General features: G+C 39.5%; 1 non-coding gene across 1 annotated transcript; it reads left to right on the top strand.

The window, feature by feature from the left end:
• The first annotated feature begins 1,606 nt into the window (after nt 1-1,606).
• Trnas-uga lies at nt 1,607-1,681 on the top strand. Its single transcript has one exon. It is a non-coding gene; the product is annotated as a tRNA-Ser (tRNA).
• Nucleotides 1,682-12,201: the final 10,520 nt, after the last annotated feature.

Consider the following 12,201-nt stretch of genomic DNA (forward strand, 5'->3'; position numbering starts at 1 on the left):
TTAATTTATTTTCCTAACTGGTTTTTGGCTTACAAGTCCATGATCACACAGTCCACATTTAATACTGGATCGCCAAACATGCTTATCTCCTAAACTTTAGTTAAGCTCTTTTTCTTAATTCTTCCCATGCTTTCTGTACCACTCTACTCCTCCATTTTTCCTGTATTTATTTATTTTACTGTAAATGTCTATGTACCACATATAAACTATTTTTTACTGTGTATGTATCTTTACTATAGTGAGAGATACATCTCCAAATTATGATATATAAGTAATATAGTTTATACACCATCTCTTGTGACTATAATAAAAGTCTTATTTATATCACATGCATTTTGTTTTATTTAAAAGCATCTTCTGTAGTCAGATTTATTGTTTACTACTTCATTTCTAATTTTCTTCTACACACACACACACATTTAATTTTTAGTATACTGCACTTCAGTCACACTAAATATATTTTCATTTTCATGTTATGCAGATGAACTTATGCTTCATGTCCTTTGTTATGATATTACTTGTACAGCTAAGATTGTTGTAAAGAAACCTAAAAATGAAAAAGAAAACACCTATTGTTTTAAAATTTACCTTATGTGCTTCCTGTTACTATTGTCAATTATATATTTTACAGTGTTTTTGCATCTCCTTTCATATGCAATACCTATTCATTGGTCCTCTGGTCTTTTGTTAATTTTATTTTACAGTGATTGTCAGTTTAATTCAAATTGTGACATAGGATATTAAGTTGTTTTACTGTGTACACACCTTTCCTGTTACGTGTAATGCTTTGCTAATGTTCTCCTCCCCCTGTTGCAGCTCATCAACTTTAATCTTTTCAGTTATATTACCAGTGAACTGTCCAGGGTAAAATTTATTCTGCATTTGCACTTCACTCTCCATGAGCAATATCTTCTATGCAATTTTGTGCATCACTAATGTATTCTGTCTGACAGTGAGAGTCAGTTAATGTCGCAAGCCAAAAACTGGTTAACAAAATAAATTAATACTGTAGAACAGTGCTTCTCATTTATAAATGGGAAAATAGTGATATAAAACTGTAAATCTGACAAATAAAGAAATTATGAATTATATTAAGACTAAATGTAATTCCAGAATGAGATTTTCACTCTGCAGCGGAGTGTGTGCTGATATGAAACTTCCTGGCAGATTAAAACTGTGTGTCCGACCGAGACTCGAACTCGGGACCTTTGCCTTTCGCAGGCAAGTGCTCTACCAACTGAGCTACCGAAGCACGACTCACGCCCGGTACTCACAGCTTTACTTCTGCCAGTACCTCGTCTCCTACCTTCCAAACTTTACAGAAGCTCTCCTGCGAACCTTGCAGAACTAGCACTCCTGAAAGAAAGGATATTGCAGAGACATGGCTTAGCCACAGCCTGGGGGATGTTTCCAGAATGAGATTTTCACTCTGCAGCAGAGTGTGCGCTGATATGAAACTTCCTGGCAGATTAAACCATGTCTCCGCAATATCCTTTCTTTCAGGTGTGCTAGTTCTGCAAGGTTCGCAGGAGAGCTTCTGTAAAGTTTGGAAGGTAGGAGACGAGGTACTGGCAGAAGTAAAGTTGTGAGTACCGGGCGTGAGTCGTGCTTCGGTAGCTCAGTTGGTAGAGCACTTGCCCGTGAAAGGCAAAGGTCCCGAGTTCGAGTCTCGGTCGGGCACACAGTTTTAATCTGCCAGGAAGTTTCAAAATGTAATTGTTGAAATATAAATGTGTCATTGAAATACATGACAAATTACAAACAAACAAACAAAAAAATGTTGTACCCTAGCATGGAAAGTTTGTGAAGTCACTTAAAATTCTAAAATGAGTTGTAATGAAGACATATGAAACTGACTGAAGCACAGATGCTTTAGGGATCAGTTATTCAGTATGTTTCCACTCAAAGTGTGTTTGATTTTACAGAATTCAATGCTGCACATGAATGGGGTAAGTATAAATAATTTACAGTCATTTTTATTACTATGAAGCAGAAAGGGTTTTGGAATAGGGAAAATCAGGATTCATAGTGCAATGTTCAGCCTGAAGTGCAAGTGATGCAATCAAAGTGAAAAATGTGCACCTCGCAGAATTTTGGTGATTTAGCATGGCAAGGGTTGTACTTTACAGCATCCAATTAACCTACCAAAAAACGGTAAAAGACCTCAACATAATCTTGCAGGAACAATTAAACTGTGATGATCAAACTGTCACAGCATGCAGGAACTCTTTCTCTTGCCTACATGGAATCCAAAAACTTAAGATTGGTGTGTAACATTCGGTTTTTCATCACATCATTCCTTCCTATGCTCAATTAACTAGGTAGCAATGTGATTTTCATATACTCTGTTTTCTTCATCACTTTCATATTCGCTGATTTTTACAGTACTTATTCTCGTGTATCAAATACCTCTCACCATTCTTTAACTGTAGTGAAATTTTTGACATGTCCTGCGTCATGGCATTACCTATGTAAAACACTGAATCTTTACCCACCTCCTTCATTTTTCCATACAAATCTGGAACAAACTACCCAGTAACATACCATTCATGCAATCCAAGCTGACACTCAGCATGAATAGTACATCATACCCAAACAATGGAAAGTCCAGGATGGAATAAAAAGAATACGTTCCAAAAAAACCAAGAGCAAATATCATTTATGGAAAATAGTACTTCAATAGAGCAACACGTAAGATACAATGAAGTACAGGTTGTGCGTTGCACTGAACACATTGACTGGACAGCAGTGGTACAGGTTACAGAACACATTGACTGGACAGCAGTAGTACAGGTTACGGAACAGGCTGAGCTCTCGTTTGTGATTTCTTAAATAATATTGTTTCTTTGGTGGATCACTGGAGCACACCAGGGGGCTGACCCAGGTGGCCTCTAAAAGTGGGGGTGTGAACTGTATGGACGCATGGTCTCTGAAACTGTGCACATCATGTGTGAAGGTACATTACTCCTCCCTTCTGGGGGATGAGAAAACCACTTACACACATAGAAAACACTAGGTGATACAGGAACAGGGGACTCACCATTAGATTGCGGATGAAACAGGAGAGCTGTGAGATGGTGAACACCACTAGCCTGGCAAAAAGATGCAAATTCTCGAGAAACAAACTGTGGATATTTATCAGCAACCATGGTATATGGAAGTCTCTCTATTAAAAAAATCTTAGACAGGGCCAAAATAGTCGCAACTGCATACATGGACAGACAACACACCACACAGGGAAACTTGGAATACACATCCACTACAATGAGCCAATAACGATTTAGAAAAGCCCAGCAAGACCAACATGTAGATGCTCCCTCAGGCACTGCAGCATTGGCCATGGGAAAAAGAGATGCCACCAGGCCACCTGTTGCCAAACAGAGTCAATGCAAGCAGTGATAAGCCACGTAATGTCCCTATCTACATCCGGCCAATACACATGCCACCAGACCAAGGCTCTGGTGTGAGAGATGACCGACATGCAGGAGTTGCAGTATATTACTGTGAAAGGAAGTGGTAATCACAGCCCATGGAGCAGCACCCTCTATAGCTAACAAAAAAACCTGACCAAACACAGAAAGGCAGTGCTGGAGGGAAAAGTAATTATGTAAGCGATCTGAGACATGGGCCGGGGGTTTCTCTGGCCAGTTGTGCTGCACAAAAGAGAGGACCCAAGCAAGTAAAGGACCCGTGGCGATGGTCGATTCTATCGTGGCATTAGTGATGGGAAAATCATCAACAGTGTTCTGGTTCTCAGAATCAAAATAGAAACAAAGCAACTCATCTTGAGCACAATATCCAGCCCAATAGGAAGCCAATATAAGGCATCATCGTTGGTGTGTTGCACCGTTGGCTGGTAATAGGTCTGATAATGATAACAGAAGAGGAAGAGAGCCCATGACTGAAAAAGATGTGCTGCCTTGTCTGGCATGGAAGCTGAAGGGTTAAAAAGACCAACCAACAGCTTGTGATCTGTGATCAAATGGAAATTAGAACCATACAAAGAGGTGAGAAACTTGTTGAGGGCAAATGCAATCACCAAAGCCTATTTTTAAATCTGAAAATACCTCTGCTGAGCAAGAGATAAAGTATTAGAAGTGTAAGCCATGGGTCATACAGACATATTTGCGTTTTTGTGCGCCAACACAGCATCAAGACCATGCTGAGAGGCATCTGTAGACAACACGAGAGACTGACCCAGCTATAAAGCAGTTGGACACGGGGCAGATTAAAGCTTGGTCACATACTGGGACAAGAAAAAAAGGACTATTTTTTTGCAAAAACTCGTGAGGGGCTGAGCAACAGTGGATGCACCCGGTAGTATACAACTTTACCCAGAAAACTTGCAAGTCCTTAATGGAGGTTGGCCATGATACAGCCGCAATTGTGTCAACATGGTGATGCAATTTTTTGGCCACTATGCAAGAAACCTCAAAGCCTAATTACTCAATTGGCAGCTGAAATAATTGAGATTTGGCAAGATTGCACTTGAGACACACAGACAGCAAAACAGAAAACAGTAGAAGAACCAGAAACAATAATATCATTGAGGTAATTGGTGCAGCCAGGCACAGAGGCTGTCAGCTGTTCTAAAAAAGGGTGAAAAACTGCAGGGATGCAAGTGCCACCAAAAGGCAAGCATTGATAATCGTATAGGCCAAAAGGTGTGTTGACAATGAGAAGGTGCCTAGTAGCCTCATACAAGGAGTGCTGGAGGCATGCTTCCAACAAATCAGTCTTGGAGAAGTAGTAGCTGCCTGATGACTCTATCAGAAACTCATCAAGGCAGGGCAAAGGGTATGTATATGTTACAGACTGAACATTAATCATTACACTGAAATCACAGCATATGCAAAGCTTACCTGTCTGCTTCTTAGCACTCCCATTACCAAGCTTTTTCACACCTCTATTTTACCAAGCGGGGTATTTGGGCTACCCCAAAACAATTGTGTGTTCTCAGATTTCGTTATTTCCATTGAATGAGTTTATTTAGTATTGAAAAAGAACTTTCCAGGTTATTAGAAGTATTTAATCAGATCACAGATCCAAAGTACAAAAAAATTTTTATATCTTTCACTAAATTCAGTACTCAACGAACAGATAATTAATAATCTATGTACCTCAACAGTCACTGCAGTAAAATAACACAAGACTTTATTCAATTTTTCACTCAAGTACATTTTTGCACTACATGCACTTCACAGTCATAGTTTCTTCTCTGTGGATATTACAAACAGATTTCTTGCACGTTACATAACAGAATCTTGCTTTCTGGTCTTCATTTCTCTTGCAATCTTGACATCATTGTGGCGTTGGTAACTTGGAACACTGGGTCTGGATCACTGCTGTAGGAATTGCAATACCACAAGCTTTCAGTGTATCTTGTACATCTTTATGAAGACTGTTGATATTTTTGGCTCTTTCTTCCATGTCTCCTTTGCAGAGTCCAAATGCCGGTTCAGCTGTGAAGAGTTTACGTTGGCTTCAGTTATTCTTCTGCCATTCAGGAAATCTTTGAGTGTACAGAATCTATGCATTCAGTTATGCAACATCTTTCATTTCCATGAAGATTCTTAGTGGCTGTCGCCTTGTTCCTGTAACACAACTGTATTTTCTTGTCATTTTGTCCCCATTATCTACAGCACCTTTGGGTTTGTTTTAGTGCGGTATGATTTCGGGTTTGTGTTCACTTTCTTCACCACTCACTTGTGTCTCATTATGCTGAGTAGAGAGTAGTATTACTGCCTTTCCCTTCTTTGTAACATAGGAAACTAGGGTCAAGTCATTTGTGAAACCAAACATTGAAGAGTGAACTTCTCTCTTTCTGTTTGGCAAGAATTCCTTCGGAATCTCTTTCTTATTGGAATGCAAGGTACCAACCAATGTCGTGTTTCGTTTTAATAGTTCAGCAGTTGGCTGCAAACTTCATCCCTGTTTTCTTGAGTTTACTCTATCTTCAGCACCCATTATTTCATTACCCCCAAACACATATTTTCAGTACTTTGGAAATGAACATCAACATAATTTTCTAGTGAACCACCAAAAGTTGGGCGGCAACAATAAGAATAACAAACATTGTATCTATGGCAAAACTCAACATAGAAGATGAATGGCAGATATATTTCCCAAAATCTTTTTTTTTTCTACAAATAAGAAAATAAGACGTTTCATACCAAGCGGGGTAGTCTCACAACCCCACCAATAAATGACTTGAATAACAATGATAAAACCAAAAAAATTAAACAGCCGTGAGTGTGAATTCAATGACAATCACTTTAGTACAAAGTCATGAAACCACAGGAATGAGGGTCTTCAGATAACATTATTATAGGGAAAGAAAATCAACCTGGGGTAGTCAGAACACCCTGCTCGGTAATGCGAGGGTTAATGAAGACCAGTGGAAGAAATAGGTTGAATGACATTGAGCAATGTCAGATAGTCCAATTCAGCCTTGATAGAGTTATGCCACAAGACAAGCACCTGCCATCCTGAAAAAAATGGGGGCTGGTGGACTCTTTCATGGTAATGTGCGTCTGAAAATTGGTAGCACAATCTAGCCTAGTAGATGAAAACTCAGAGCAGTGGAACGCCAGTTCCGATACAGGGCTTGATCTGACACTAAATTTACCTTATCGACAATGGAAAGTGTTAAATGCATCTAGCCCAAACAGGTGTGCAGTATGGGAATGATCCACAACAAGGAAGGTGAGAGGGCGAACAACAGATTTGTAAAAAAAAACGTAAAGACTGTTCATGAAATACAGCCCAAATATAAATGCAATCATGATGGCTCCACACCACTCAACAAAAAGTGTAAAAAATGCAAGAAAGCAGTGAAAAATGGTATTCTGTGTGTGAAGTGCAACACTATGCATCACTATCAATGTGCAAAAATTGACCCTTCCATTAAAGAAAATAGACAGTTCATACTAGAAAGTAAGTGTACACAATGATACCCCACAAACACAAGATGTAGGAACATTGATAATTCTGTGTGTGAAAATGAATATTCACCAATAGTGGAAGAACAAAGTAATGAAAACATATCTCTGAACACATAAAGTCATCATCTAAGAAACTAATAATTTACCACAGAAGATGTATAAAAACCCACAACTCTCCCGTACCAGTACCTTCTGCCTTCTAAAGCTCTGTGAAACTTTCACTGTAATAGTATACCATTTATGTCATACATATTGACTCCCTATTCTTCTTCTGTCATGTCATCAGAGAATTCCTCCATGTTGTAGAGGCCTTCAACAGGCCTCTCCTCCTTTGCATTTAACAGTTGAATTCCTCTTGCATTCTTAATGCTAACTCCTTTGCTTTTATTACTAATTATGGGGTAACCTATATTGAATTCCATTTACTATATAATAAACGCACATTAATGACAGTAATTGTTGTAATTTTTTATTAGTAGACATTCAGACAAAGGGATTTGTCTTGTCTTTTAAAATAAGACCAGAATTGCTGCAAATGTGGCACATTAATTATTTATGTTTTCTTTCGTTATCAATTACTTTTTTGTGGATGTTGAATCTGGTTGCACAAGAAAATGTTCATACAATAATACTGCAAGTAAATAATTTTACATCATTGGCCTACATTGTTGTTTCGCAAGCATAAAGAAAAACAGGTTATTTTTTATCACTGGGGGTAAACAGTATCATCTGCTTTCACAGCTGTAATAAAGTCAATGCAGTAATAGCATTTGGTTCTAGTACTGGAGTTGGTGAGTGAAGTTATTCAGTGTAGCACAAAAAATTCAGTAAATGAAAGCAAATTCTGATATAGTGTTCAAATGGATGAAGTTTTAGACATTATAAATAATGATAATTTTGAAGGTCTGTAGACAATGAATATGTCGATGTAGTAGTAGTTGTTCCTCCAGATACTGATGCTTTGACAGATGAAGATGAGGCAGATGATGGTGCAACAGTTATCGTTAATGTTCTGGATGTACCTGTATTGGTGAAAGTTCATTTCCAAAGTACTGAAAATATGTGTTTGGGGACTGTGGGTAATGAAATAATGGGTGCTGAAGATAGAGTAAACTCAAGAAAACAGGGATAAAGTTTGCAGCCAACTGCTGACTTACAATGAAATGAAGCCAATATATACTGCAACTCCTAAAAATGAGCTCTAGAAGAAATGAAAAACAAAATAAAGGATCTCATGCCATTTGAAGTTGGGGGAAAATATCTTGAAGTTCAATAACGCATTTGATCATATCGTGAGAGAGTCAGTACAATATGCAAGCTCTTCCAAAAACATATACCTCTTTCAATGCAAAAGATAGGAGACTATTCCTAGGCTCACTGTTTTTGTCGGGGTACTACAGACTTCAATCAGGAACACATTATTGGCCTGACGATGATTACTTAGGACTCAAAATTGACAAGAAAACTTTGTCACAAAATAGATATCAGAAGAGAAAATATCTAATTCACTTAAACGATAATGATCAAGCTCAAGACAACAAACATGACAGATGGTTCTAGGTTAGGCCACTAATTATAAAGATCTACATCTATTTCCACCCTCCGCAAGCCACCTGACGGTGTGTGGCGGAGGAATGAATCCTTCCAGCAGTTTGGTACATTTTCAGAAAATATGAGTGTTGATGGAATAATTGTGAAGTGTTGTGGCCATCATACACTAAAACAGTTCATTCAAATTGAACCAGTTCAGTTTGGCTATAAACTATGGGCATTGGGTCTTCTGATGGTTACTATTTCAGCTTTTTTGATTTGTACTGTGGCAAGGTAGTGGCAAATAAAAATACTGACCTAGTTGTTGGATCTAGGGTAGTGCTGAATATGCTCAAGCATATTGAAAATCATCATGTTCATACTATTTACTTTGGCAACTATTCTACTAGTCGAGATCTCTTTCTGCATCTGCAAAACACTGGATTTAGGACAACAGGTATCGTGTGAGAAAATAGAAATGAAAAGTACCCTCTTCAAGAAACAAAGCAACAGGAAAAATTGCATGTGGCACATATGACATTGCCTTTGATACATGCGGTGAAATCCTGTTTGTCAAATGAGTTGATACTAAATGTTTCTGTATTGGTGCAAATTTCGTTACTGTGGAGCCACTCACTTCTGCAAGTAGTGGGAATAGAATAGCTAAGCAGAAACCAGCATTCAACAGCCACAGTTGGTAAAGAACTATGGTATAAATATGGAAGGAGTAGACCATTATGACTGGCTTTTGGGAAATATGCCATTTCTTTATGTGGCAAGAAAGGGTACTGGGCTCTCTTTACAAGAATTATTGATACACCTGTTGTGAACAGCTGGATCATATGCTACATGGAGCAAGATCTCTAGATTTGTTGAAGTTCTATCACCTTGCAAACACAGCTGTTGGGAGAAATGTGGCGGTAGCGAGAAGGAAGGTGTTTGTCCTTAACATGCCTATTATTGGTATGACAATGGCTTCACGCCAGCATCTGGGAAACGTGCTACCTTCCCAGATGTGTTCGTCCAGACACTCTGTGACCAAAATGGTACTGAAACAGAGGATGACAGACTAAAGGCCGAAATACTAAATGTCTTTTTCCAAAGCTGTTTCACAGAGCAAGACTGCACTGTAGTTCCTCCTCTAGATTGTCACACAGATGACAAAATGGTAGATATCAAAATAGATGACAGAGAGATAGAAAAGCAATTAAAATCACTCAAAAGAGGAAAGGCTGCTGGACCTGATGGGATACCAGTTCGATTTTACACAGAGTATGCGAAGGAACTTGCCCCCCTTCTTGCAGTGGTGTACTGTAGGTCTCTAGAAGAGCGTAGCATTCCAAAAGATTGGAAAAGTGCACAGGTCATCCCCATTTTCAAAAAGGAACGCCGAACAGATGTGCAGAACTATAGACTTATATCTCTAACGTCAATTAGTTGTAGAATTCTGGAACACGTATTATGTTCAAGAAGACTGACTTTTCTGGAGACTAGAAATCTACTCTGTAGGAATCAGCATGGGTTTTGAGAAAGACGATCATGTGAAACCCAGCTCGCACTATTCGTCCACGAGACTCAGAGGGCCATAGACATGGGTTCCCAGGTAGATGCCGTGTTTCTCGACTTCCACAAGGTGTTTGATACAGTTCCCCACAGTTGTTTAATGAAAAAAGTAAGAGCATATGGACTATCAGACCAATTGTGTGATTGGATTGAGGAGTTCCTAGATAACAGAACGCAGCATGTCATTCTCAATAGAGAGAAGTCTTCCGAAGTAAGAGTGATTTCAGGTGTGCCGCAGGGGAGTGTCGTAGGACCGTTGCTATTCACAATATACATAAATGACCTTGTGGATGACATCGGAAGTTCACTGAGGTTTTTTGCGGATGATGCTGTGGTATATCGAGAGGTTGTAATAATGGAAAATTGTACTGAAATGCAGGAGGATCTGCAGCAAATTGACGCATGGTGCAGGGAATGGCAATTGAATCTCAATGTAGACAATTGTAATGTGCTGCGAATACATAGAAAGAAAGATCCTTTATCATTTAGCTACAATATAGCAGGTCAGCAACTGGAAGCAGTTAATTCCATAAATTATCTGGGAGTAGGCATTAGGTGTGATCTAAAATAGAATGACCACATAAAATTAATCATCGGTAAAGCAGATGCCAGACTGAGATTCATTGGAAGAATCCTAAGGAAATGCAGTCGAAAACAAAGGAAGTAGTTACAGTACACTTGTTCGTCCACTGCTTGAATACTGCTCACTGGTGTGGGATCCATACCAGATAGGGTTGATAGAAGAGATAGAGAAGATCCAACGGACAGCAGCGCAATTCATTACAGGATCATTTAGTAATCGCAAAAGCTTTACAGAGATGACAGATAGACTCCAGTGGAAGACTCTGCAAGAGAGATGCTCAGTAGCTCGGTACGGGCTTTTGTTGAAGTTTCGAGAACATACCTTCACCGAGGAGTCAAGCAGTATATTGCTCCCTCCTACATATATCTCGCGAAGAGACCATGAGGATAAAATCAGAGAGATTAGAGTCTACATGGAGGCATACCAACAGTCTTTCTTTCCACGAACAATACGAGACTGGAATACAAGGGAGAACCGATAGAGGTACTCAAGGTACCCTCCGCCACACACCATCAGGTGGCTTGCGGAGTATAGATGTAGATGTAGATGATTGTTTGTGTGAAGGAGAAAGTGCTTGCCTGGTAAAGAAAGGTGCTGCAACATCTGAATATGAACATTGTCTGGCCATGGGGCAGATGATCAGGAGGACATGAGTGCATGATCTAGCTCCCATATAGTAAAGGCAGCATTGTAGCATACACGATTCTGAGAAGAGGAGAAGGGAGAAGGGTATCACCCAAGTCTCTCCTCTCATTTCTGATGGGGGAAGGCAGGGTGATATTGAGCGTATCTTAAAATCTCTGCAAAATAGTAGCCCGAGGTGTTGGAGATTTCAATAGCGTCGACAATGACATCATCTGCTATGGTCAGGCCGGAAACTGTGGAAGGTACTTTGGTCCCAGAGAACCATCAGAGTTGGTCCACATGACGGAATAGGTAGTGGAACTGTTAAAAAAACTAGTAAATGAAATCCAGCTAGCTTTTTCACTGTCTGAAGAATCCGACAACACTGTGCGCACAACTGTTTATAACAAATATAGTTCGGCATTGTAGAATGATGGTTAAAAACATGGAGAGCATGTCTCCACATGCGAATTGTGTTGCAGCATGCCTCAGTCCACCAAGGGACTGGGACATGGAGCAGTAATGGTGAAGTGCAAGAAATAGAATGTTATGCAGTGGTAATCACAATGTTTGTAAAATATTCTACCTGGTGATCACAACTGAGAAAGTGTTACTTCTCAAAGGTCGCCAGGGAGGAGTAAAGCCTCCAATCAGCCTTAGAAAGCTGCCAATTGGGTGTATAAGCAGATGGGGTAGGAGTCAGCAGACAGATAGCACATAATGATTGCTCAAGTATGATTCAGAGAGAACAGATCACTCAAAACAATGGGCAAGGTGGGTAATGTAAAACAAGAGGTCCAAATGGAAATAGATGTGTGTGGAGTCTGAGAGGAATGTGGGTGCTCCAGTGTTAAAGCAGATAATGTTGAGTTGATCGAGAAGGTCAGCCAAGAAGGCACCTCTCTGACAGGTTCTGGGAGAGCTCCAAAGATATGGTGCACATTAAAATCACTGAAT

Source organism: Schistocerca americana, chromosome 1, assembly GCF_021461395.2.
Source record: "Schistocerca americana isolate TAMUIC-IGC-003095 chromosome 1, iqSchAmer2.1, whole genome shotgun sequence".
NCBI classification, from domain to species: Eukaryota; Metazoa; Arthropoda; class Insecta; order Orthoptera; family Acrididae; genus Schistocerca; species Schistocerca americana.